Source organism: Nanorana parkeri, unplaced genomic scaffold (assembly GCF_000935625.1).
Source record: "Nanorana parkeri isolate BGI_ZX_2015 unplaced genomic scaffold, ASM93562v1 scaffold13, whole genome shotgun sequence".
In the NCBI taxonomy this organism is placed as follows: domain Eukaryota; kingdom Metazoa; phylum Chordata; class Amphibia; order Anura; family Dicroglossidae; genus Nanorana; species Nanorana parkeri.
The window spans coordinates 1,496,467-1,513,000 of NW_017306281.1; the positions used below are offsets into that span (position 1 = coordinate 1,496,467).

Sequence of the window (16,534 nt, forward strand, 5' to 3'; positions counted from 1 at the left end):
ATTGTTTAGGATTAATTCCCTTGTCTGTGTTCCTGTAGTCGGAATGAAGATTCCTGATTCGTTTACATGGTTGGGTTTATGTCTAAAGGCCAGCATCAGGGATTGTTGGAAGGTTTCATTCTCTTTTATGATGGGTTGCAGCTCTTTGATTAGCTTACATATACCTTTTTAGATCTGGATTGAATGTACTCACTAGACACACAGCCTACTTGCACAATAGGGCATGCTTACCTTAAACGTGTGCACTTCTCCAGATCGATCTTTGGTTCTCACCTCTGTCCCCCCTCGCCGTCATCTCTGCGTCCAACACTTCCAGGTTCTTGGAAGTCCTCTCTGACCATTGGGTGGCCACTGATGATGTAACGCCTGTGCATGCTCACAGGAGTTGCATCCTCCCCTGCACCTGGCCTTTTCACAACATCTTATAGATACTGTGAATGGGCTGAGTGTGAACACTGCACGGCTCATGCGCCGTACAGTGTACTCAGAAATTTAAAAGATTGCTGGGGGAGAGGGGAAGATTTTTTTTTTTTGTGAGAGGAGACTTTGCATGCTCTTTCTGCCAAAAATCCCTACCTTCCAGCGATTTCTATATTTTATTGCTTCAGCTTTAATACTTTATCCACTTTCTGTACTAGCATTTCTCAAAGCAATACTCTGCTTGAAGCTGCAAACTGTGCGGCACGCTGATTAATATTTAGTGGAACTGTGTATGCAGAAAAGCACTACCAGGTATCATGTTTAACTCATGAAGCCAAGGTGGCTGTGAAAGCATTTGATGCTGGGCATAGCAGGCAGGAATGTCATTGTAGACTCAAACCTGTGAAATGTCTGAAGGATTCTCCAGGGCTGTACCGCAAGTAATCAGATCCACCGCTTCATTGCACTTAGATGATTGTTTTACCTCCCAAAGTCTGAGTAAATGTTTGGCTTATGGGAATAGCCAAATCTAGCAGGAGTTTCCTGGGAGGAGTGGGTGTAAAATTCACATGGTTTAGCCCACAGCAGATAGAATTTCGCACAGACCTCCCTTGGACAAGCAGAAACCTTGACTTATCTCTGCTCACTCAGCTGAACAATTGTCAGTTTCACTTGCACCTAGTTATAGGAAATCCTTGCTGACTTTTGCAATAATCACATTACTGGCTGAATATGGATCCTGACTTTGGTGCATCTTTGTCGTCTTTGTATAAAAATGACTCTTTTTATTCACTCTGCCTGTCTGATTTGATGACTGCACCACAACGTGTCACCAACCAGTTCCTGAAGGAGCAAAGGAATCTCACAGAGGTTAGTACGGTTCTAATATTAATATTATACAGGATTTATATAGCGCCAACGCTTTGCGCAGCCTTTTACAATATAAAGGAAGATATTACATTTACAATACAATTCAATACAATATGGTTAGGAGGGTCATGCTCATGAGAGCTTACAATCTAACAGCGTAGATGAAGAATTGCTGTGTATGTCAAGAGTCATTGGAGATGATTTGTGAAAACTGCTGAAAAAGTTGCTCATAGCAATAAATCAGTTTGCATCCAACATTTATTTACCTGGGTGATAGACCCTAGGTTTTCAGCAAGTCTAAAACCAAGGTGTGATCCTCGAATTATCTTATGTTTAGTTACACAGGTCATTAGTTTTGCAGTGCATTTGTTTTAGGTTTTATATTTTTTTAACTAGTCATTTACACCAAAATGTTTTGTTCTGCAGTAATCAGTCAAATTCAAACATTTCTAAAGCAGGATTTACTTTACTTTTTCACATGATTTCTGGATGGTCATGTGAGAGTGGCTGATGTGCTGACATCAGTGCCATTCTCTGTACTGTGCACTATTAAAGGAGAACTATGGGGTCAGGGCTTTTCCCCATAGTTCTCCTTAGGGTAACGGGAGGACACAAACTAGCGTCCTCCCGTCACCCTAAGCTCAGTACACCGCGAGCTACAGCTCACGGTATACTGAGACACCGCAGCCGGAGCGGATCCCGACATCGATGTCGAGATCCATCCAGCTGCGTGAGTGACAGCTGGCTCTGCCTATCTAGAGGCAGAGCCAGCTGTACCCGCCCCCTCCCCTGTCCGTTCCACCAGTCAGCGCTGGCGGATCGGAGAGGGGAGGGGGGAATCCATCCCCTCCCCTGTCACGGCAGAGAGCCGTGACAGGATCGAGAAGTGAGCGAACACCGGCATGGGTTCGCTTACCTCCCGATCTACTGAGCCGACCTGTGACAGTCTCATTGTCACAAGTCGGCTAGAACTATGAGGTGAGTGAAAAGCACTCACCTCATAGTTCTCCTTTAATGCAGGGTGCTGTGTTCAGGGAGTGGGGCTATGACACTCACAGTCTCCTCGGTCTTCGGGGTTGAGTAATGCTGGAAATTAGGGATCCACCGATACCGATACTAGTATCGGTATCGGTGCAGATACTGAGTATTTGGGTGAGTACTCATACTCGCCCAAATACTCCCGATGCTTTTTCCGATACTGGAACTTCTGGTATCAGGAAGCCAGGCGGCGAGTCATTACACGCCGCCCGGTTTCCTGATTGGAAGCATGGAGCCTGCTTCCTAGCCAATCAGGAAGCCGCGGGGTAGGTAATGACTCGAGTTCTGGCTTCATGATTGGCCGGAAAGTCGGCTTCATGCTCTCTTGTCACTTGGTGATGTGAGAGCATGAATCCAGCTTCCCGGCCAATCAGGAAGCTGGGCGACGTGTAATCACTTACCGCCCGCCCTCACAATTAGTTGCCAAGTTGGCCAATCAGGAAGCCGGGAGGTGAGTCATTACCCTCCCCCCAGCTTCCTGATTGGCCAGCAAGCCACCAGGTGGGGAGAAAGCATAGAGCCAGCTTCTGGGCTAATCAGGAACCTGGATGGCAAGTCATTACAGGCCGCCCGGCTTCCTTAATAGGACTTCCGGTATTGGTATTTGGTATCGGGGAGGACCCAAAAAAAATTATCGGTACTCGTTACTGAAAAAACGATATTGGTGCATCCCTACCTTTCCTTTTTAGACCCTTTTTTAGTATTTAAAAACTCTTTTTCCTTTTCTGTCAGTTTTTTTAAACTGTTCCCTTTTTTTTTTTTTTCCCTCAGGTTGCAGTGCTCTTGTTAGGGGGAGGGGTAGAAATCATTCAACCCAGAAGACTAAGAACATCTTGTAATGCAGCAGAGGCACTGTGCTGGACAGCTCTGGAGTAAATATGAGTATTTTGGCTGTCCAGGGGGACATTAAAATGTTTTGCCTTGGTACTGGCTTCAATAATTGTAATTGTGCATGCTTATATCAATATAAAGGATTTGTTTTTTCGCTTATTTAATTTTTTTTAGATAGTCTAAGCTTGACACCTTAGCTGGAATGCTGGGGGTCAGAGGGCACCTGAAGTCCGACAGTTGCAGCCTGTGAAATGCTCTACTTTACACTCTCAGCAGATGGAAAATAATGTGTGTGCTCAGACTGTTTGGAGCAGGAGTAGGCAACTCCCACCCTCCAGCTGTCCCATGAGGCATTGCAAGACTCTGACAGCAGGTATGACCTCCAGAGGCAGATGCATGATGGGATTTGTAGCTTCACCACAGCTGGATGGCTGGAGTTGCCCACCCCTGGTTTAGAAGCTAGCTGTCAGACCTAAAGAGGACCTTAACTGTGGAAACTGTGCCAAAAAAAGAAAAGCAGAGGACAAAAGACTAGCCACCAAGTATTGTCTGTAGGCTCCCCGCAGCTCATCCTTCCTTCATTACTGACTTACCATGCCCTGTTCTGCACTATCTCTATTTGGAGGTATCTTGGCTTTGCTTTCTCATGTCAGAGCTGGGCCTCACATGACTGGTAGTTTAATGACTGATGAAGGTCTAATCAAGCAGCAGCAGGAGAGGTTCAGAAAGCCCAGTGTTCTATCGAAAGCTCCAACTACATCACTGCCGGGTACTTGCAAGTTGGACATTTTGACCAGACGGCGTTAGACTGCAAAACACAAAGACTGACGGAGCTCTGTACATCTGCATTTAACAATATTCAGCAGCTGGCAAACTCAACGAGTATTCTGAAAACTCTATGCGCGTATGCGCACCGCAACTGTACAGAGCTCTAGTCTTTCTGAGCACCGGACGTGAGGTAGTTGGAGATCTCGATAAGTTGGAGCTTTCAATAGAACACCAAATCCAGCATAAATGAAACAGAAACAGTAAGATGCATGCACTGCAACTTCACTCAAGCATTGAGAACAGTCGTAACATCACCAACAGGGTTATTCACAAAAGGATGAAGAGTTTGGAGAAGGCAGGAGAAGTTAACAGTCTAGGACAGTGATGGCGAACCTTGGCACCCCAGCTGTTTTGGAACTACAAGTCCCATGAGGCATTGCAAGGCTCTGACAGCCACAGACATAACTCCCAGAGGCAGATGCATGTTGGAATTTGTAGTTTTGGCACAGCTGGAGTGTTGTCCACTGGTCTAGGACAACATAGCTGAAATGGAAAGTGAGCTGAATTGGAGAATTTTTCAAAATCAGCTATGTTGTCCTAGATTGATCACTTCCCCTGCCTTCTCCAAACCCTTCATCCTTTTTGTGAATAACCCTGCAAATCTCACTCAAAATCTAATGGGACTAGCAGTCAGACCTTCAGTACTTCAGATCTCACACTGCAGATATAAAGTTATGAGCAAGATCAGATTTATACTTCCTATCCCACCAGCCCTGTTTAGTTTGTCAGTGCACAACTACAGCAAACACACCCTATGTTATGTACATGAAAAGAGAGGGAGATGTACTGTAACCGTAACACACTGTCTGTCCTAGGGTGACAACATGGTCCTCCAGAGTACTCAATGTCCTACTAGGACATAGGGTTGTTAATGGCAGGTAAAAATAAAGGAAAAATAAAGGGAGAAAAGACAAAACAAGAAAGCTAATGCAGTCACCACATCTATGGCCTGGAAAGCTGCAAAATATTACAGTTTTTCCCTGGCAATCCTGCCATTAAGGTCCTTGTTATAAGGTAACAACACTCTGCCACTGCCTCCTGTATTGTCACCCTGTCAAATGATCTCTCAATTGGAGACTACAAGGGGGCATGCAGACATGTTCCTCTGTTGTCACCATCAGGAAACCACAAAAAAATGGCCATGCAACCTTTGCTGGAGTGTATGCACGGGAAGTCTCTACAAAGGGGCTACAACAGACCAACAGTACTGAAGTGCAACAAATGATGATGAAAAAAGGTGAAACAAAAATGGTTTATAATACACACTGCTTTAGCAAACTGCCGTTTAGTTAGGGTTTATATGTACTCTAGTAACTAATTACCATAAGTCCACATTATAGCCACACAAGGAGATGCTGGGAGGGGGAAATGCTGAAAGAAACAATTTGACCCTCTGTGTCAACAACTGGAAGAATAGACAATTGTTGTGGATTTTCACAGGAAACCTGAAAACCCAGGTGCCTGCAGTATCAAATTTGACTTTTGGAACACTTGGTGTTAAAGGTGGCAAAAGATAATCCCAGAATGCAGTGCAAGCCTCAATACCCTATTAATGGAGTTGTAAATTCCCAGCATATACAGTGGTACCTCGGTTCACGAATGCTTCTGTTTGCGAACAATTCGGTGCGGAAACAGGAAGTTCAGCAAAATGTTGATTTCGTTCGCAAACTCCGCACCGGGTGACAAACACAACCGCAGCCATCTTCCCTGCTCTGACACTGGTCGTGGCTTCCTCTAGTTGAGATCGCAGTCTGATCACAGTTTGAATCGGTTCGCGACCAGAATCGTGGAATGAATTAAGTTTGTGAACCGCGGTACCACTGTACTATCCTGTTATAACATACTAGAGTTGTTTTTGTTAATACAATCAAAGCTCACTTGAAAAAATCCCTTTTATGTAGTGAGTGCTGCTTTCTGTCTGCCCATCAATTTAATCAACTTCCTGAATTCCCAGTGTGCTTTGCGTCTCTTTCCCTACTGCTTGATGTGAAGAAATCCCAATTTCTCAAGACTACATATCCCATCATGCACTGCTTCCAGCATGCAATGATAATGTTACATTGTGGTTCAGATGGTAGGTTTAGTTAAGGCTGGGTTCACAGAGTGGTTAGAGTGGTGAGTGGTGACACAAGGAGAGTTAGGCCTTGTTCACACCAAATGCAGACCAGATCCGGTCAGGTTTCTGCACACGCAGTTTAGTGGGTTGTGCCGCGTTTTAGACGCGTTTTGGATGTGTTTTTGATGCGTTTAGGGCCGGTTTTGGTAAAAAAAAAAAAAAAAAAAATTTTTAAAGTTTAACATGGGCTTTCAGGCACTTGCATGCATTTTGATGTGTTTTTGATGCGTTTTTGCGTTTTAGATGCGTTTTTGATGCGTTCCAGACCAGATCCAGAGCAGGTAAAATAGGGCTTGCCGCATTTTTTTCATCCGGTCTGGATCTGGTCTGGATCCGCACGCTGCGATGTGAACTGGAGGTCAAAATACCATAGGAATACATTGGACGCAGTTTTGATCCGGTCTGCACCTGCTCTGGTCCGGATCTGCTCCGCGCTTGGTGTGAACAAGGCCTGAGAGTGGTGACACAAGGATGTGTATATTAACAGGGCTGAGTGAAATTGTGGAAGTACATCTTATGGCATCTTCAATAAGTAAGTTTACAAACTTCTAGGTCAATATGGTTATTAGGAATGGGATAGAACTGATACAAATTCAATAGAGATATACATATTAATTGTTTGACCATAGATATCCTGCAAGTGGAGCCACATGCTATTTTGCAAGTCCATTGGGGGTGTTTCTCGTTTCGCAATTTCCAACACCAAAAAATGGCATATTGCTATTGATCAACAGTTTACAGTGCCTAGTCTTTATGTTAAGGTTAGTTGTGAGGGGTCAGTGAGGGGACAGGTACGCATTATAATTCACCTAGACGTAAAACGATTATACACTAATCCAATCACTCTCTGCGAGATTGGACTAATCTCATTATGCCCATAGCTCCTACAGATACGCATACCTGATCTTTCACCAACTACAGTCAGTTGGCCTGTTGTACAATTTTAGGCAATAGATTAATATTTCCCTCGATGTAAAGGTGGGGCAGAAATTCCTCCACTGTGCTCACGCAATACAAGCAAGATGCAAGATTATGATTATGCAAGAATCATTTGCAAACACTTGTGTTCAGCATCCAGGTTGTGCATACCCACTGCCGTGTCTTTCACTAGCTTAACCGTTCTCATTGCCATCTGTACACAATTGTTTTCTGGTGCTGTCCTATGATGTTAGTATTGACATTTGATTAAGCATATTATTCACAGCAGTTTACTTGGAGCCCTAAGGACACACATGCATAAATTATGGTATTTTTAATGTCATCCTCCTTATTTATTAATGAATCTTGTAAGTACTACTTATCTGGCCCTCTTGCATTAAAGGCTGTAATAAAGCTGTTCAAAGCTTGCTGGGATCTTTGTAAATGCTTGCTGTTCTGATAAAAAACAAAGCCTGTGTCTACAAGTCCTTGAAGTAGATGTAGACCCTAACTAGATGACATTCAGTTTGTATCCTAAAAAGTTGACACTTTTTCACAATTTACTGTTTTCACCATTTTTTATCCTGTTTTTGCATCTCTGCTGATGTTCTTCAGGCTTCTTCAATCACTGCCTATAAACTTGTACTTACCCCAGTGTCGGCTGTACATCATTGCTCAGGATTGGCTTTCTGAACGGTAGACCATGGCTGCGTAATGTGTGTTGGCACTTCCACTTGTAGTCACCACTGAGTGTGACAGGAGGATAACGCAGGAGCCCATTACAGGAAGTGCCTGGACAAGGAATGGCAGGATCATCAGCTAAAGCACTCTGTTTCATAAGCAATTGCTATTTAAAAAAAAAAACAACAAAATTTTTTGCCTAAGTACACCCTTACTGCTTCCATAGGAATTAAGAGGCTACGTAGCATCCAGATGCTGCTATTTAACCACTTGCTGTCTGCCCGTTGGAAAAAAAACGGATGGATGGCAAGCTCTTTTCAGCGGGGCACCGTGAATATATAGCTTTCTTTTTTCTGCTCGCGCACACGAGCAGGACACACTGACAGGTGCAAACGGCCGTTACATATACAAGCGATCGGCAGGTCTATAGCCATCCAATTGCTTGTATGTGCTTCCCTGCAGTGTGCACGCCCCCCCACCACTGTTACCTTCTATCCCGGGTTCCGCTGTCCCCTCTGCGGCCCCAAGACCAGCTCAGCGGCTCTCAGGAGGAAGATCGGAGGGAGATCAGCATTGTTCCACTTGCTGATCTCCTCTCTGATCTCTGAATGTGGAAGTGGTGTGTATTACATCACTTCCGCATTCAGCTGTCACTTCTCTGGCTGCTATAGCTAGAGAAGAAGCTGGGGAAGCCTAATGTCTCTATAAAGAAGACCTGTCAGTGTGCCTGTGCTATCACATAGGATGTATTGTTAGCCCCCTATCTGATAGCAATAACATTAGGTTTAAAAAAAAAAAGTTTAAAAAAAAAAGTCACATTTTAAAAAATTTTTTAAAAAATAAACATTTTTAATAACCCCATCCACGCGTATACTTGTGCCAACGCGGGAAAACAACAATTGCACTGCACATGTTTCATATCACTGCGTATGTCGCAGTGAGAGTAATAATTTTAGGGCCATCAATCACTGATATCACTAAACTGATGAGCGGTAAAAACTTTTAAATTGTTGTCTATGGGCAATTTTGGGTATTGTAGTTTTTGCGGTTTCGTGGGCACGCGCAATTTTAAGGCTTGACATGTTTGGTGTCTATTTACCGGACGTGACCCGTCTTTTATATTTTATCAGAAAATTGGGTAATAATAAATATTTCATAACTTAATATAGGGGAAACAGTTTTATTCCAAAATTCTGGGTAATTTTTCCTTGATATAGTAAAAAAACAAAACCCTGTAGTGGTGATTAAATACCACCAAAAGAAATCTCTATGTGTCCCCAAAAAATTGTATAAAATTAATTTCAGTACAGCGTTGCATGACGGAATAAATGTCAAAGTACTGCAGAGCTGAATACTGAAAACTGGACAGGGCAGGAAGGGGGTTTAATACCCCGGTCATCAAGTGGTTAAATGCCCTTGATTAATTGACGTTGTTTTCTTGAGGACTTTACAAAACATGTCTGAAGCTTTCCTTCTTGTACACTAGTCTTCCTGTCAGGGTGGCCAAAAAGTAGAAGAGCATCTCCAAAATGTAAATAAAGACAAAAAACATAAAACCTAATAGAGGTTCCAACCCTTCCCCGCTCTATTAAATATACAACTTACAATGTGTTCTTATCATTTAGTTCCTCATTTTCTCGTTGATCACAGGTCTCATAAAACCCAACATTGCTCTCAGTATTGGAAAACTCCCCAGGATCCCCAATAGCTGTTTATTATTATTATTTTCTAATATTAATTGTCCTGTTTCTTACATTGCTAACATGCCTCTACTTTCTGTGTGTTTCAGTCACTGAAGAGGATAAATCATTGCCAGTTAAGCAGAATAACACAATTAAATGAAGAGAAAAAACAATTTGCTCTACTTATGAGGAGGAGACTAGCCCAGGGAACTGGCCGTCAAACTTCTGTGGGCCGAGCCAGGGAATCCAGAGAGAGCTGTTCCACAAGCCATTTCTCAGATTTGTCTTCTGTTAAATCCGGTAGCCAGAGCTTTACCACTCTTTCATCTGCATCTGCCTACAGTACAGCGCGTCCAGCATCACTAGTTTTCAGCAGCACAGCATGCTACGATGGTACAAGTCATATGAGAGTGAGTTTCAAGGAAGTTTTTACATGATTGATTATGTAATTTCTACTTAACCAACTATAACTATTCTGAATCATAAATAAATGTATAAATAAATAAGACTGGATACCATGGCCTGAGGTTCCCATTATCAGTAAGTCCTAATTTTAGTGGGATTGGGGGTGGGGTTAGCGTGGATTGTCCATGGACATAAAAGACCACAGAAGACATTGTTTGGTCATCATTTGCATAGGAATATGTCTATCTGTTTACAGGAAACCTGTTCAGAGAAAAAATATAAATGTGTCCACCTATTTCTCCTTTGGGTCAGTACTAACATGGATGTCTGCAAATTGACATGTGCATTCCTAAGGTATGGGCATTAATGTATATGTGTGCTGGTTCAGTGTTTGGATTGGTAAATTGACTATGGTCATTTATGGCTGGATTGGGGGAACATCTTTATATTTGTAGGTATTACCTGACTCGGAGGAAAGAAACACTCCCATGTTTGTACACCAAGCTTTTGTTAGATTGATCTTGCATGGTCCAGGAGATAAAGAAATATGAAAGCTGCCATTGCTGACCTCCTTCTGCAAAATGGCAGTAATACGTGTTTCATCAGAGTTGATGGTTCCGTTACCCTTTCCTTTAAGATATACCATAGATATAGGAAATGGCTAATATGGTTGGTTGCTATGGTCAATGTAATCTGTTTCTCTTACGAACTTAAAGGGGACAATCCACTCCATGGCAGGTCAGCTTTTTAAATGTGCCCCCTTCCTTGCTGAAACTCAGGAAAAAAAAATACCTGTAGGGGAATGCCGTAGAAGTTAGATGTTATACTTACCTTTCTCCTGCTTCCTCAAAGTGATATGAAAGTCAAAAGGTTTTTACGCTATTTCAAATTCCCATGAAATCACTTACAACAGATGCTGCTTCTTGATGTTTAAACGTTTTAGCTTCCTGCAGAATCAGCTGGTCCCCTGAGCACTTCTCCTGATGTCCTGTTTTAAGGGGGCTCCCTTCCCTTGCAGGGTCCTGTGGAGCCACCCTTGTGTGTGCTAGTAAGCTGTGTGTGTCTGCACAAACACAGAGACACAGCAAGGCAAACCTTCCCTTGCTCCTCTGCTCCATCCTTCTTCCTCCCTCCTTTCTTCTCCAGGCTAGTAGATGAACAGCTCCTGGAGGCTGTGCTATCCCTTGAGATCTTGTACTGGACAGGAAGTTCAGCGAAGCAGAGCCGAGAGATTTAGAGTTGTTCAGGACCATGACTTTAAGTGCTTGGGGTGTAAAGAAATACTTTGCTGGGCAATGTATGTTTGTCTGACCTGGATTCATTATTGAAAAAATTAAGAGTTTAGAAATACATTCTGCCGAAAAGAATCTAAATCTGATGAGGAGACAGTGCAGCACAGTGCAGGCTTACCTTTTAAAGCTGCCCATACACCTATAGATTGTCTGCAGACTTTCTGTGGTCAGATGGAAAAAGTGCAACAGATTCCTCCATCTACGCTAAACTGTGTGTATGGAGGAATCTCCCACTGGGCCAAGTTTCAGTATCTTGCTAGTCGGCCCCACTGGCTCTCAAAACACCTGAACAATGCCGGCATCCAATCAGATTGTTCAGGTATTTTGAGAGCCAGTGGGGCCGACTAGCAAGATAGGGAAGCTTGGCCCAGTGGGAGATTCCTCCATCCACACAGTTTAGCCTAGATGGAGGAATCTGTGGCAGTTTTTCCATATGACCATAGAAAATCTGCAGACAATCTATAGGTGTGTGGCCAGCTTTAGTGAGATTTTGGCTACTTTACATTCCCCAGGTCTTGCCAGAAGGAGCATGATGTCACTCTTGCCTAGGCCTCATGGGCATAAGCTGAGGGAAAGGTAAATATATTATGTCAAGTTTTCTACTACAGGTGTTATTTTTCAGTGTTTCAGCAGGGGACACATTTAAAAAGCGGACCTTGCTTTTTCGCTGCTTTAAATACATAAGGTCAATTTAAAAAAATTTTTTTTTTTTACAAAGAAGGTATTTCAAAAGATGTCATATTTTGATTTGACTTTTTATTTTCTTTAGGAATCTCAGCATTTTTTTGTCACCTTGTTGCCATCTGATAAATGCTACCGTGGACAAAGCCCAAAACTACTAAATAAAAGCACAAGATGTTTCTCTGCTCTACGATCAGAAAACATTGGCAAAACCATTTCCCGGGCAGCATACAGAGTCAAATAGAGAGCTAAAGACTGGACGGACTGCGGACCAATGCTTCATATAACAGAGGGATATTTATTACTCTTCAGAAGACTGCTTTATAATGCATCATCTATCCATGGAGAAAGACATGTCTGCATGTTTGTAGCCTCTAGACTGAATTTACCATTGTAATCATTTAGATTGGAAGATTAAGTCCAGTATGACAATGTTTCTAAAGAAACCAAAGCAGAACAGAAATGCAAGCTTGTTCAATTGTATTTTTTTCTCTGTTAATAATTGTTTTTGTTTTCAATAAAGCAAGAGTAACTGATATTGTGGATAGTTGGATATTGGTGATAATAGAATGGGGATGAGTGGTAAACGGTGTATTTTAGAGCTGTAGAGTAATACAAATAGAAAATAGTTTGAGAATACACAGAACTCACGTCTTCAGGAGGTATCGTGCTCAGCGGTCCCCATGCTAGTCTATAAAGAGGATTATGTCCACTAGAGCTGCAACAACTTATCAATTTAATCAATTATAATATATAATGAGAATCGCTGTCAACGATTTCTCATTATCCATTAGTTGACTAACTGTAGATCCTTTAAATATTTTTTTTATCATAAACTTAGGGTGAAAATAGCAATTATTGTTATCATACACAACACAGCACCTTTGCTGCACTGACATCTCAGCCATCATTATCATCCCTGACTGCTGGACTACAATACTCCACCTATCGTTAACCTTCTCTGTCCCTCTATACATGCATTTCTTTTCCAGTAATACTGCTTCCATGACTTCCAAGAGTCTGCTTACATACTATGGGATTCATTTATAAAGGGATGCTATTTACATGGTACTAGCTCCCCTAGATGGCACTGACAAGCATACAAATTCTTATGTTTGTCAGTGCCATCTAGGGGCTCTAGTGGCATTATAAATGAACCCCTATGTGTAGGGAAAGGGCTTACGGGATAATTGGTCCTGGAGGAAAGGGGGGGCATCAATAGGAATTCGACTCCCAGAAGCTGCCCCCACAGGAATTTTACAAACCTGATGATGTCACAGAAAGTGAAAAAAGCTGTTTATTACTACAAAAACAAAGTTAAAGTAATGGTGGGACATGATCTAAAGGCGGAGATAGATGTTTGGGGTAAATTTGGATAATGCCTGGACATGTACTTTAAAGTGTATTTCCACTTTTGCAGCCAAATTGTGTTAACACCTAATTTATATTTGTTACATGTTTCTCATTCACATTGCATCACCTTATTTTTTTTCTACTGCTGCTTGCGCAATACATGCTGTATTCTGAAAGAAACATTGTTCTCTGTACTGAATTTTGCTTTGAAATGCAAGGGGGCTGGGCAGGTTAATGTTAACTTACCCTGTCTGTGCTGTGCTGGCAGATCTCATTATCAGATGTAAACTAGATTTAAAAAATGTCTGCCCCAACAAAAGGTTAAATATCTAGAAGCATTGTATGTTAATGAGAGGGAGCTCAGTCTGTCCTTAGTCTTTCTATAAGGACAGAAAGAGTTTCCTGTCACTTGGAAAATCAGATCGAAGGTTGCAATGGTGTGCTACACAAACATAATTAAAAGGTAAAACATTTTTTAGTATGCTGCATGACTACCAACACAAATATACAGAGGGGATTTCTCAAATTTGACTGCAAAAGTGGAAATACACTTTAAAGCAGGTGTAGGCAAAACTCTGGCCCTCCAGCTGTTGTGGAACTACAGGTCCCATGAGGCATTGCAAGACTCTGACAGCTACGACCCCCAGAGGCAGATGCATGATGGGGTTTGTAGTTTCACCACAGCTGGAGGGCTGGAGTTTGCCTGTGCCTACTTTAAAATAATACGGTCAGAAGAAAGGTGCAGGAGCTGTGATTGCTTGCCTCCTTTTAAAGGACATTTCCACCTTAGTAAGTGGTTTTGAGTTTTTTTGTGGTAATGTAGAGGTGCAGGGGCTGCAGGAAAGAGTCTATAAAATAAAGTATGAAAAACAGCCCTGTAACTCCTGAGAATGTGCACACACATGTACATCCCCCCTGCACCTCACCATTACCATCAAAAACTCAAAATCACTTACCATAGGTGGAAATGTCCTTTAGAAATTCTACTTGCTTGGCTGGGTCTGACTACTTTTAAGCGACAGACCTGAAACATGTATGCTGTAAATGAGTATCAGCAAAGGTCAGAATTCCTTATCTTTATATTTGTTCCAGGTCAGTGACTCAGACAGCATTGATGCCAATGCATCAGCATGACAACCAAAAGTAGAGGTCAGCAAAGACAGTCTACATCATTCTTAGACGGAGCCCCTTGATTTTTAGTTAGATTGGGCTGCTTATGTTTACTGGGAGTCTGCCCACTACTGGACAGCAATAATAATCTAGGTATGTAGCATCTCTAGAAAAAAAAATGGTACCCCTAACTTCACTTCTCTTTAACTTCACCAATGGAAATCACAGTTGGTAACAACCTGACAGTTTGAAGGAGACTTAGAAAAAGCAACAATGAAAAAAATATCAAGTTAAAGTAGATGTAAAGCCTAACTGACATGAAGTTGAAGATGACATGAAGTCTGATTCAGATTTAAAGGAGAACTATAGGGAGAGTGAAATGCACTCATCCCCATAGTTAGAGCCGATGTGTGACACTGCAGCTGTCACACGCCAGCGCTATATATCGAGAACTGATGGATTGCATACCGCTGATAGCTCAGTTCCCGATCTTCTCCCTGCAGAGAGCAGTGGTTGTCAGTTACTGCTCCCCGCAGAGAATCCCCCTTCCCCCAGGGCTGATTGGAGGGTCAAATGGGGAGGGGGCGAGCACAGCTGGCTCTACCTCTAGAGAGGGATTTAGACACGCTTTAAACATTTATTTAGGAACATTTGAATAACCAATTTTGTAGTGTTCACTACATGACATCCCTCAAAAAAATACATATACAAATACACCAATCAGCTATAACATAATCACCACATGCCTAATATGGAGTAGGTCCCTCTTTTGCTGCCAAAACAGCCCTGACCCGTCGAGGCATGGACTCCACTGTACCTCTGAAGGGATGCTGTGGTATCCGGCACCAAGCCATTTGAGCTACAGTAGCTCTTCTATTGGATCAGACTACACAGGCCAGCCTTTGCTTCCCATGTGCATCAATGAGTCTTGGCCGCCCATAACCCTGTCACCGGTTCACTGGTTTCCTTCCTTGGACCACTTTTAGTAGGTCTTGACCACTGCAGACCTGGAACATCCCATGAGAGCTGCAGTTTTGGAGTTGTTCTGACCCATCTAGCCATCACAGTTTGGCCCTTCTCAAAGTTGCTCAAATCCTTACACTTGTCCAATTCTTCTGCTTTCAAAACATCAACTTCAAGGACAAAATGCTAACTTGCTGCCTCATATATCCCACCCACTTCCAGGTGCCATTGTAACGAGATAATCAATGTCATTCACTTCATCTCTCAGTCGTTATAATGTTATGGCTGATCGGAGTATAGTCAAAAGCAAAACATTTTCATTAAAAATCACTCAATGAATTAATAGACTCATACTTTAGATCTGTTTTTATTTTTTACAAAACATATACATATAAATAGCTGCAGCAAATAAAAGTATCAAGAGTAATATTTTTCTATTGGTTCAGTATTTTCATATACAAACAGCAGTCATTTCTGCTAGCTATGGTTAAGTGTTGTCAGTCTCTAGGGAAGCATCATTACATTGGATGTCATCCATTTAAAAATGGTCTGTGCTGCCCATAGCAGCCAAACAAGTTCTATCTGTAATATTCTAATGCAGATAAAATGGTGAAAGACTGATTGTGGATAGTTGCTATTTACACTTGAGGCACAAATATTTTTTTTGCCGGTGGTGCAGAAATATCACACCTTGCATGTGCTCCTCTGATTGTTGAGTTTCAGTTGCCATGTTGTCCTTCTGGCAACAGAATGAAAGCTTGTTAGCTGTCTGATGCTTCTCTCCAAATTTATGATATGGTGGTAATTATTTATGATCACTGAGGAGTCCATGTAAACCTCGCTGGTCGTCTGTGCAGAAACAAGTCCTGCCTCTAAAACATAGATTTTAATTTCTTCTTTTTTGCCTTCATGACTGGAGGTAAAGAGATCTTAAATGCCGTCCTATTTAGAGGAGAGAGGTTTAGTGTAAGAGATCAAAAATTGTTATGTGATGACATTATTAAAATATGCATCATAAATGAGAAGAGCTAAAGCACATAATACTCACTCGCAAGTAGTACAGATGGGACTGAAGTTGCAGAATACTAAAAAGAAACAATAAAGACAGTGGGCACTGAAAAATGTTCAACAGTACACTTTAAGACATGTCTGAAAACTTTATCTACCGGCATCCATATGTTTAACAGTATGTTGTAGAGAAGCAGTGAACAGAGTACAGTTCTGAAATCTGGATAAAGGTGGCATACACTTTACAACCATCGCAAGACCTTAGTCTTGCGATGGTTGTAAAGTAATTTAAAAAACGTACGATCTGCCCATCTTGGACAGGCAGATCGTACTTGCAA

The 16,534-nt window shown here is 42.1% G+C and overlaps 1 long non-coding RNA gene across 1 annotated transcript; it reads right to left on the reverse strand.

The window, feature by feature from the left end:
• Positions 1 to 15,857: 15,857 nt before the first annotated feature.
• LOC108787658 lies at positions 15,858 to 16,287 on the reverse strand. Its single transcript, XR_001941282.1, has 2 exons — positions 16,237 to 16,287; positions 15,858 to 16,130 (listed from the first exon to the last, which is right to left on the reverse strand). It is a non-coding gene; the product is annotated as an uncharacterized LOC108787658 (long non-coding RNA).
• Between the last annotated feature and the right edge of the window lie 247 nt (positions 16,288 to 16,534).